Genomic DNA, 12,380 nt, shown 5'->3' with positions numbered 1-12,380 from the left:
ATTGCTTCAAAGGACAAGGTGCATTTGGTGCGAAATTCGGCCCCGTGTCAAAATTAAATAATCTTCCTCAAAACTCTTTGAGAGAGAGTATATTTTCATGAAAATATCAATATATGCATGTAAATAGCTTTATTAATGTTTTATATAAGCGTAAAAGTAGCATATTTTATGATAACGTTGGGATATTTTGACGTTGCTTTATGCGACGTCATGAACAAGAATTGAACGTCATGTTTTAAAATAAATCCAGCTTACGGTACATGTATATTTTATTCTGTACGTTTATTAAATCTCATTTTTATCAACATTTATTTCGATATATTGGTATATATGTGATAGCGTACCATGCTAACTAAATTATTTTTCATTATTAAAGACAAATCTTTAAATCAATTGGTATGGTTGACTTTAAATTTTTTTAATCATAAGGGAAAAAAGGGGGTGTTCATGTACAGTACATTCTAAGCAGATTTCTCACTCTCCGAGCCCCGCATTGGCACAAGTACAGTTACATGTATTGGCTTTGTTTGTCAACTTGACGAACGGTAATTGCCAAGCTATGTATTAAAAAAAAATTAAAGACCGTTAAACTTTTTCTTCGCGTCGGATTAGAATTGCAGGTGTTCAAGAAAATGATTTTTTTGTGTAATATTATGTCAGTATGGTCTTCTTGCTTATCTGCATTATATTTTCAAATTTAAAAAAACACAGTTTACTTCTCCGCAAGTACTTGATATTGCTTTTCTGTGGTTTGATTTATATACGTTTAGCTGTATCTACCTATTATAATATTTTATTTGCGCTGTTCAGAGGCAGAGCCCATCCTTGAAAAAAGGAATGCATGCGAACCTTCACTTATTCTTTTCTTTCAGCAGTTTCGGAAATATTCCATCATCGAAATTATCAGCTATTAATTTATTTTCTTTTTTTCGAAATTGCAGCTCGTTCCGACACATGAATATATTAGGATCTACGGATTATTGAACAAACAGCATGTTTTAACGATGTATTATACGTGTCAACCTATACATCTTCACAATGTCAAGGTTTTGTGATCGCGTTTCTCTTCATTATCTTTTTAAATAGGAACTATTTCACAAAACCATGACATTGTGAAGATGTAAAGGTTAATGCGTAGATGACCTACAATCTACTTGATCATTTAACAATGTTTTAGAGACTTTTACATTAATTCATCCCCGTGGTAGTCAAGGAGCAAAAGGTACTACCTGGTTAAAAGAGGATTTCGCGGAAAAGGAAAACAAAATACCAGTACTTCACGGAAAAGAAGGATTTTTCGCGGAAAAGCAATGTGGACTCGCGGAAAAATGTAACAGCGCAATTGAGGAATTTTCCTGTAATTTTAACCAGAAAAGGGAGTGAGGTGTTCCATACCAACTCCAGAAAAAAAAAAAGATCGACTCAAAGGACAAAACCCTATTTAATAAAAAGAAAACTAACCCAAACCTGAAAAACCTATTTTGAAAGGGGGGTGTCACTTTACCTTCCTACATATCTTACCAACTTTACAAAGTTTTCTTGTCCCTTCCCCTTCATATTTCTGGTATTTTACTATATGAATTTTACACAAGCGTGTGTGTTGGAGTGAGGTCCGGATACCCCCCCAACCCCCCATCCTGCGGACCCCTTACTGCTTCCCCTGAGTAATCGATACCTTTGTGACGAAAACCTATGCAAGCATGTGTTTTTTAAGGAAGCTCTAAACTCCAAGGAAAAACATTTTTTAGACTTTGAGAACGTTTTATCATATATAGGTGTACATCATGAGCTAATCTAGTTCATTTCCAGGATAAAGCGCCTGCCTTATATCCCCAGGAAAATTGTTTAAAATTGTTTTAATCAGAAACCATTGTTGTTACTTACATTGGTAATCAATATGTAAATACTGTATTCAATTACTTAATTTAATATTGTGAAACTTAGTTAACCTTTGAAAGTAGATGGCCTTTTGTTCATAACAAACAGAAAGCAATATTAATTTTATTTTGTTATTCGAGGGAAAGGAAGCAGACAGTACAGTTGATACTCTTTACATGCTTTACTGGGGGGGGGGGAGGGGGGGAGGATCTATTCAATGGAAACTTTGATTACATGAGATATGTATAGTTCCTTTATCACATATAGTAGGCGTAGAAATTAAAGCAAAATAGTTCTACATTTAGTCTATTGATAATTAATTAAGTGTATATTTTCAAGATGACAAACCGTTCACGGTAGCTCAGTCTATAGAGCGCTCGCTCTGTGATCGGGAAGTCGTGAGTTCGAATCTCGGCCGCGACAAACCCAAGTCGATAAAAAATAGGTAGCAACTGTTCCTTCGCCATGCGCTCGGCACTTTGAAGTGAAAGTTGCGGGTCCTTCGGATGAGACCTTAAAAACCGAGGCCCCGTGTCACGGCAGGCGTTGGCACGATAAAGATCCCTCACTGCTCAATGGCCATGAGTGTCGAGTAAAGGTCAAAATTTGAAGCCCTTCACCGGTATATGGTGACGTCTCTATATGAGTGAAAAATTCTCGAATGGGACGTTAAACAATATACAATCAATCAATCAAGATGACAAAAATTAAAAAAGTAAAAAAAAAGATTGACATGGGAAAAGTATCATTATGTTAAAAAAAAATTAAGGACATAAAAATATAAGTATAATAAAAATAATATTAACATTTTAAGTAAAACTTTACCATTTGCCCATGTAGGGGGTAGGTTCCAATTTTTTCGACATGAACCATTTTTCGAATTAGAATCAGCACTGAAACTACGTGCCTGAACATTACCTCTGTATAATTTGAGAGTATAAACAGGTTAAAAAAAGAAAATGTACACAAGCAAAAAAAGAAAAAATATCAAACATGGGGGGGGGGGGGGGGGGCGCCGGTACTGGATCCGCCTTTGAATACGTACTAGATTGTTGATATTTATATCCTGGAAGTCATTATTTCAATACCTTGTGAGAACGACATTTTCTACAAAACCCGGAATCCACCGCGGAATCCATGCATGTGTATTGCATGCTGTAAAATGAACACATTTTTAAAAAAAATGAACATAGTCCGCACAATATCACCATCGTAATTTTTTGCATATAAAATGCTTTCAAATCGATGTTTCATTTGTAAAAATTTCGAAGTGGTGATATAATGCGGACCTATCAAAAAATACTTTTAAGTCCCTGATTTTTAACGATTTTTCCGGAAATACGCATTCCGTGCATGATTTGACCACGAATAAACAGTATACAGTGAACACATTCTCAAAGTTTTGGTTTATTTTTTGAGCAAGCATATATTCAACCTTTATTTTCAATGTAAAGTTTTGATTCAGCGTAAACTTAAATTTTTAGAAATTCTCAGGGCCAAATATTACATCAAGTAAACCTTGTCCTTTCTGTAGTGAACAACATAATTTTTCTTGTTATACAATGTAGAAATCAATTTGGAAGTCTTGGTTCTATTCATTTCAGAGGCACAATGGTTTTCCATTTCTTTCCACAAAAAATTACTATGTGGTGAGAGCATTTCATCGCTTACAATCATCCTTTCTGGAGCGAGTGGATAGTCGCTGTGACTTTCATGTAAACTGGCATCGTACTCGAGGTCACACTCTACAATGTAGCCTTTGTCACTGTCGTCCGATAGACTTGAAACATTTAATAACGACAATTCTGCATCAGTCAACCAGCTAAAATCTCCACATGGTAAAGGATCTGACAAAGCTACTCCATACAAATTATTGCAATCTAAATACAAAAGATAGTTAGACTGTATATTCGGATTGTATTCCTCTCCAGGATGTGGATTGTTCGACTTTGCATATCACTTTGTCACAGTTGACACTCCACCTCGAATCCCCTCTTCAAAGAAAAGATACTGAGTCGGATCTGTCAGTAACTTCAGCTAACATTTCGTATATTTTAATGCACTCTGCCAGCTTAATTGCGGGCAACTGAAATGAGCTGGATCGAGTCCATACGTTTTCATCGACATATCCCGAACATTTTCAAAAAAATCAGCCAACAGCAAAACATCTGATTTAAGATAGATATCATGATACTCTCCAAGAGTTATCATATTAAATGAAGTCCAAACATTTTGAGCATGTGCATATTCTGCATCTGATACATGGGTTTTTGACAAAGAGTTGTAAAAAGCAATTTTTGGAGGTAGTTGCTTTTCTTCGATTCTTGCGAAGCTGTTCATGTAGTTGTAGGGATAGACTCCTTTTCGCATCATAAGCTGTGCTTGTGTTGAGTCTTTATACTCATTTTGCATAAGTCGAAATGGTTTTATTCCATCTGAAGCTAAATTTTCCACAAGCTCTTCTAGGGATGCATTTAGAAACTGCAGACTATCTATAAATCGAAGATTTCCTAAACTTAATGACAGATAGCGCTCCATATTGTGAGGAATGCATGAAATGTCTTCCTTTTTCCACATTCCAACTCCATCTATCAACAAATGCATGTCAAAATTCTTTAGATTGTGGAAAATAACAGGAATAAATGTTGGAGGTTTAAACTTAAGATTGCATGCAATACATGCAGCACCCCTTTATTTACCAGAAATATGACAATGATCTCTCACTTTTCCTGTTTCAGGAGAAAATGACCTTTCGCAGAAAAAACAATGATTTTGTTGTTGAAAGTGTTGTTTGTCATTCTCTGTCATTATGATTGGACAAATCTTTAATTTTCAGCTCTTCTTCATGAAGACTTTCCAAAAATTGTTGTACTGCATTTGGACCTCTGTAAATGACAGGAGATTTAGTGTAACGTTCGTCAGAACAAACAACTTGATATCCATAGGAACATGCCTCAAATTTGCTGTTGCATATTATGCTAGATTTTTTAGGATCTGGATAGCAGGTGTCCACATCTTTGGAAAATGCTTCGAAATCAGCATATATGCAAAATGGAATCCGAAGCTGAAATTTATGATCTGTAAATTGCAAAGTGTCATTCACACCTTCAACTGGAAAGGTAGTACTTTGTGGTTGATGATTTGCACAAAATTGTTTATGATTGTCTAAAACTTGTTTGGATAAAAATCCTTGCAAACAATAACCACAAAAAAAATATTTGTGTCCCTTGCATTTTGAGCGATTCAGTAGACGACTTAAACTACGAATTAGCACGTAGTGAGAATCTTCATAACACGTCAACTGTAACAGATCAATTTCTGTCTTAGTGTCTTGCATGGAGGAAATGTGCATAGGGAAGAAATGATCTTCTTCGTCATACCCGATAACGTTTATAGACAAATTATTTTGCTTTTCGAACTTAGGAATTTGGTTGACTTTCATCGGGAATTCTATTCCTTGAATGTTTAGTTCATCCTCGAATGGAGTATAATTACTCACTCGTTGAGCATGATTTTCCGCTGAATGAAGAGCAGCGAAAACACACCATAAAAAACACTTTTCGTCTACATTTTGGATATTTAAAATTGCTTTAGAATTTTTGATTTTTCTTGGCTCTGTAAAATATGTTCGTCCAGGAAGTGGATCATAAGCAACAGTGCTTATTTCAAGATGAATAATTTGTTTCAAACTCCATCCGGAACCGCGTTCATTATATTCTTCAAAATGTTTGTACAAATTTTGAAAACTCTTGTCTATGTCTTCGCTTATTGGACGGTTGACATCTAACATTTTAAAAGAAGGTGATCGAAAGTGTGGTGTGCTCACTTGAGTTATTCCATCAATGCTCTGCCTCTGCATATCCACCTAGGCAAAGTGTACATATTTTTTTGCAAATTTTTTTGCATGATTAATATATTGTAATTTTTTTTCTGACATTGTATTTTTTAACTATATATCTCTGTATTTATACACTATATATATTAATATATATCTATATATTCTTATATATTCTTTGTTCAAGCCATCTGAAAAAAAAATAATAAAATGAAATTTTATAAGGTACCTATTACAAAATATATGATCAAGCAGTCCGAATGTGTTGCCCAATATTTTTCTTTAACAAATTGCAAAATTTTTCATCCTCCATTGTCTATTCAAATGACGAAATTATTCAACGTTTGTTTCGGAATATAACTTTAAATAAATTATTCAACTTTATTCGACAATTTTCTTTTCGAGGTATGGAGACTGGATACATTTATTGGCAATTAGTCATTTTTTCGGATTTCTTCTGTTTTGATTATTTACTTCGTTTACTGGATATTTATACTTTAGAACATGCTCCAGGCACGTCTTGTGATCTATTGATCATGTATTTTCAGTTTTTTGCATGTTCAAAGATATCAGCAACGTATTTTTTAAAAGCGTCAGATGTATATAGAATGCCGTCGTTGAAAGTATTTCCATTAATTTATAACGGGAACACTGACGCATATTCGAAGTCGAAATTAAAAAAAAATGTGTGAGAGAACAACTTCGTACATCTTATTATGATTTGGATCCTCCTTCGTATTTGCTAGGTTCGGGACTCTGTCTCCTCAAACTTCAGTGGTTGAGGTATAGGGAAACAAAGCAATTAGGCTGGAGTCCAGAATGAGGTTGACCCGGTTATGATAAATGGTGGAGAATCCGGGTCTCACTGCAGTTTGCTATTTTAAAGAGCCTTCCTCTACCCAGGTAAACAGACAAGGCAAACTGGTTCAGTCAGAAACTGGATTGTGTCTGTCTCTGCTTGCATTTTATACAGGTGAGATCATTTTGTAGACTTGCGCGTTTTTATTAAACTTAAGTAAAATTTCAGATGGCTAATTTTATTTACAGGTTAAAATATTCAGATTATAAGTAGTAATGTTTATTATAATGTTTAGATCTTGTGTAAAATTGTTTCTTGTAATTATTAATAGAAGGAAAAAATGAATTGTTTAATTTAATAAAGTCAGAAACTGGATTGTGTCTGTCTCTGCTTGCATTTTATACAGGTTGGGTAACAGTGCCACACCTTAACACCTGTGAGCCGCTCTGGTGAGGGAAGGTCCTCAAGATTTTGAGGGAAATTGGAATTGTAATATTCCAGGGTCATTTCGCAAAACTAAAAGTTGACCTGGGTCACTCCGACCAAGCGCAAGGAGTGTAAGAGTTATTCCACTTGGGGCGTCCTCTCACTTGCATAGCCAAAGATCCCGGGGTATACAAACAAAGGCATGATCGGCCCAATGTCATTCGGGACTCTGCCTCCTCAAACTTCAATGGTTGAGGTATAGGGAATCAAAACAATTAGGCTGGAGTCCGGAATGAGGTTGACCCGGTTATGATAAGTGGTGGGAATCCTCTTTATGGAAAATTTACCCGTTCCAAAGACTGAAACACCATTACAGCGTTTGCAACGAATAGTTGGACTTCGGTCATCATTTTCCCTTGAAACATTTGTTCAACCAGATTTGGATGACAGTGAAATTTTGTTTAACCGAAGTACATATCAGCCAAGTGTTATTTCCTCTGGAGTTCTAAGAAAAAAAACTACCAACGCATTGACGCTCGAGGAGGAAAACCAAACGGACTAGGATTTACAAACCAATTTATTCTTTGAGGACAACTTGGAAACTACAGATATTGCGAATATTACACCGCCATATTTAGTCAACGAGGATTTAAGCGTTAGACATCCAAGGACCCCTGAAACAGCGGATCCAAAATTTTTGGATAAGTTCCCAGGAACCTGGAACCAGCTGAGTGACAGTGTCGCTGGAACATTTCCAGACAGGAACTTTGGACAGTTCTCCAAGTCGCCCCCCAGACGTGGATTAGACGACAATCCCACTGGTAATTGGGACAGAGAACTCTATCACCACCAGGACGGGGACCAGACGAACCCTCAAGAACCTTTGACGCAGGACCAGAGCCGTCAGACGAGCTACGAGGCCATTTTTCGTAAGAGACCCGGTACACCCTGGGCAGTACCAACGAATTTTGAAATACCAGTTTCGACCGCGAACCCAGTGCAGCAGACGACACAACGTAAAAACTCTCCTGCTAATCGAACATTCCCGACAACTACTCTCCCATCGTCTAGTAGCCAAAAAGACGGACTTTTAAATATTTCGAATAGTTACAATACTTCTGTGCCGGAGCAGGGGCGTCCGATACGCAGAGCCGATTCTTCCTTGGAGGAACAAAGACTCTCATTCTGCAATCTCCTGGGCCATCCAAGGAACGAACAAATTTTAGACGAGGACAGATTTAAGTTTTATTCTAAAGATAAGACTTCAGGTAGGACACCACATTTTTCTAAAATGTCTTCCACCATTAAGTTAGAGAAAATTAAGGGTGATGGTACACAAAATGTCATTGAATGGTTGACTAATTTTTTTCAATGGGCAAAAGTTCATGACTTGCCAGATCACAAAATTGTTGATGCATTTCCCTTTTATTTAGAGGGACATGCAAAAGTGTGGTAGGACTCTACCGTTTCAGCAAAAATCAAATACTGATACAATTCAAACACTGTTTCAAGAAAGATTTAAAGAGTTAGACAATTTCTTGGATTTGTCTATATTGCAAATGAAACAAAATGTTACAGAGTCAGTGAGCGACTATTTAACAAGAATAGTCAAAACAGCATCTATCAAAAACGTGCCAGAAAATGTTTTATTGTTGTGGCTATGAACGGGTTAAGAAATGAGCTTAAAACCTTTGTTGTTACACAAAACCCCTAAACAATGGAAAGATTAAGGCAAATTGCCTTGTTTGCAGAGAAATCTCAACCATCTAAAATAAACACTTTGGAAGCTTACGAAAATTTATTGTCAGAAGTCAGAGATATGAAAGATCTAATTTTAAAACCAGAGATTAATGCTGTCAGTCAATTTTTCCCCCACCACAGTATGCACAACAACAATTCGTGCCTACACTTCCACCGAGGCCACAATATTACACTTCAATGCAACAACGCACTCGATACAATAGACAATATGCACCACAAGCTCAACCACCACAAAGATATCGGGCCCCAAGACGCAATATGGTTACTAACATGCAAAGTAGACCTACTATCTATTCTACTTACACATTCCAACAACGCATGAATGTTCCCACTTGTTACTTTTGTTTGGGAACGTGCCCTGACAGAAACAGATGTCCGGCAAAAAAATGCTGTGTGTCACAATTGTCAGAGAATTGGGCATTTTTCAAGGGCTTGTAGACAGACGCGCAAACCCAAACAATAGGGATTCGCGCCTGTCTCCAGCAATTGGAAAAGCCAACAAACAAACAAAAGAAATAAATTTTCTGCTAGAGACAGGCGTAATAGTGAATCTGTTGAGGCATTGGTCAGTTTTGCAGATAAATGTTATCTACCTATTTCCTTTCAGCATTCAAAATTCAATGCTCTTTTAGATACGGGTTCTTCTATTTCAGCTATCAGTCAACAAGTTTTGAATAAATTGAGAACTCAGAGAAAGCATATAAAAGTTTCGGAAATTTCTAATATAACCGGGGCAGGGGGAACATCACATCCGGTTAATGGGAAAATTGACTTACAAATCAAAATTGGGGGTCTCAGTTTAAAACATACTTTCCATATTATTGAAGCATTGTGCCATCCGGTCATTCTGGGAACTGATTTCATGAAACAACAACAAGCATGTTTAGATTGGGGCTCAAGAACTTTGTATTTATAAGAATTTTCGACTCACATCAATGTTATCAATTTCAAGACGGGGTTGGCTAGAACTGTCAGGTCAATGACCATTCCCCCAGACTCTATGATAAACATTCCGGTCAAATTATCGCGTACTAAGAATAAGGCCACTATGTTACTCGAACCGAACACTAGTAAACAAACAAGCCTCGCGATTGGAAAGTGTTTGGTTATAAATAAACCTAAACAAGTGTTTATGCAGGTCAGAAATACAGCTAATGAGCAAATAAAACTTCCGGCTGGAACAGTCTTAGCATCGGTGAACCCCAATGATGACGCGAATATATTTTCTATGGAAAAGCAAAATGCTAAAATAACCTCAAAAGAAAAATTGGTCCCTCTGGATTTATCATCTTCCATTCTTTCTCAGAAGGAAAAAAGAAATTTTCAAATATTTATAAACAAAAACAGTGATGTCTTTGCAAACAATTTATCAGAATTGGGCAAGTGTAATGTTTATCGTCATTCAATTATCACTCAATATGATAAACCAATCAAATCACAACCATATCGGACGTCTCCAAAAGCTAAGAAAGAAATTGAAAAACAAATAAATGAGATGCTAAAATATGACATAATTGAAGAAAGTACTTCATCATACGCGTCACCAGTGGTTTTAGTCAAAAAGCCAAACAATGAATACAGATTTGCAATAGATTATCGAAAATTAAACGCAGTGACCCCTGTTCAAACATTTCCAACAGTGCGGCTAGAAGATGTTTTTGATGCAATTGGACAAAACAAAGCAAACATATTTTCTACTTTGGATTTGGCTTCTGGCTATTGGCAAGTCGCACTTGATGAAAAAACAAAACATAAAACTGCGTTCATTACGCATGATATTCTATATCAATTCAAAAGAATGCCTTTTGGTCTTGTCAATGCCCCAGCAACTTTTCAAATGCTCATGAATATGGTTCTAAAAGGTCTTACGTGGAAACATTGTTTGGTTCACATGGATGACATCATTGTATGGTCAGATACTTTTGAAAATCATTTGAAACATCTTAATTTGGTTTTTGATCGGTTACGACAAGCAAACTTGGCTTTAAAACCAAAAAAGTGTTCACTTGCAAAACCAGAGGTCACATATCTAGGTCATATAATATCTACAGAGGGAATAAAAGTTGATCCTTCAAACGTTGACGCGGTTCAATCATTTCCATTGCCAAAAAATCAGCATGATATCCGCAGTTTTCTGGGATTGGCAAATTATTATCGGAAATTTGTAAAAGGATATTCAAAAATTGCACTACCTTTAAACAGGTTATTAACAAAAGATACTCCTTTTAAATGGACCAAAGATTGTCAAATTGCTTTTGATACACTTTAACAAGCTTTAACAACACCAGTTTTAGCCTATCCAGATTTTCAAAGGCCATTTATTTTGTCATGTGATGCGTCGGGAATGGCTATCGGATATGTGTTGTCTCAAATAGGCGATGATAATAAAGAACATGTAATTGCATACGGAGGTAGAGCACTAACTTAATATGAAAAAGCATACTCCGTGACCGAACAAGAAATTCTCGCGTTAGTGTCGGCAATAGCGCATTTTCGGGTATACTTGTTAAACAACAAATTTCTTGTCTACACCGACCATAAAGCATTGACATGGTTAAAGACAATCAAACACACGAACGCGAGATTAATAAGATAGGTATTAAAATTGCAAGAATATTCCTTTGAAGTAAAACATAGACCAGGAATAAAACATCAAAATTGTGACGCATTGTCTAGAATGCCTTATTCAAAACAAACGGGCACTTCTGAAGCAAATGATGACGTGATCCCAAACGAAATAACAGAGGTGACACTTATATTTCCAAATGATAATCAACAACATATCTTGGAAATAAATAACACTCTATCGGAAAGGGAATAACAAACTCAAAATAAAAATCAAATTCAACAAGAACAACAAAATTGTCCCTATTTTAAACATATCTATAAATATATGCAAGATGGCACATTTCCGAATGACCCAAAGAGGGAAAAAGCAATTCCGTATGAAGCAAATCAATATGAATTGGTACATGACATTTTGTTTCATATTTTTCAACCAAGGTCAAAGAATAAATCTAACCCAGAAGCAGTTATCAAACAAATGGCTTGTCCCCAATCTTTGAGAAATTATGTTTTGAAATCTTATCATGATTCATTAGCAGGTGGTTGTCACTTGGGGGGTACACAGGACATATTTGGTAATTAAGCAAAAATACTTTTGGCCAGGGATGTATTAAAATGTATATGACTATGTTACGTCATGTGATGTCTGTCTAAGGGTAAAACGAGATACAGCAAGTAGGGCCGCACCATTACACCCATTACCAGTAGAAGGGATGTTTGCCCGATGGCATATGGATATATTGGGAGGTTTGCCAAAAACAGAACAAGGGTATCAGTATATTTTGTTGGTTACAGACTCATTGTCACTTCGGTCAGAGGCACTACCGATGAAAACACAAGAGGCAACAGAGGTTGCACATCTGTTATACAAAGAGTATTTACAAGATACGGGGCTCCACGTACGTTAGTCAGCGATAGGGGACAAAATTTTATGTCAAAAGTAGTCCAAGCTTTGTGTAAAATATTTCAAGTGACTCGGCATGTCAGTAGTTCGTATCATCCACAGAGTAATGTGGCATGCGAACGAATCAATTCTACACTAGCTCAATCACTCAGAGCGTATTGTCAGAAAAATCAGGATGCCTGGGAAGATATTTTACCCAGTGTTATGATGGC

At 36.3% G+C, this 12,380-nt stretch overlaps 1 pseudogene; it reads left to right on the top strand.

Annotated features, from left to right (window-relative positions):
- Window positions 1-6,556: 6,556 nt before the first annotated feature.
- Window positions 6,557-12,172, top strand: LOC133180359 (uncharacterized; annotated as a pseudogene).
- The last annotated feature ends 208 nt before the right edge of the window (window positions 12,173-12,380 follow it).

Source organism: Saccostrea echinata, unplaced genomic scaffold (assembly GCF_033153115.1).
Source record: "Saccostrea echinata isolate AGI-Se365-2 ecotype Australia unplaced genomic scaffold, CSIRO_AGI_Sech_v1 ptg000006l, whole genome shotgun sequence".
Taxonomy (NCBI): domain Eukaryota; kingdom Metazoa; phylum Mollusca; class Bivalvia; order Ostreida; family Ostreidae; genus Saccostrea; species Saccostrea echinata.
This window is presented reverse-complemented; position numbering and strand designations above follow the sequence as displayed.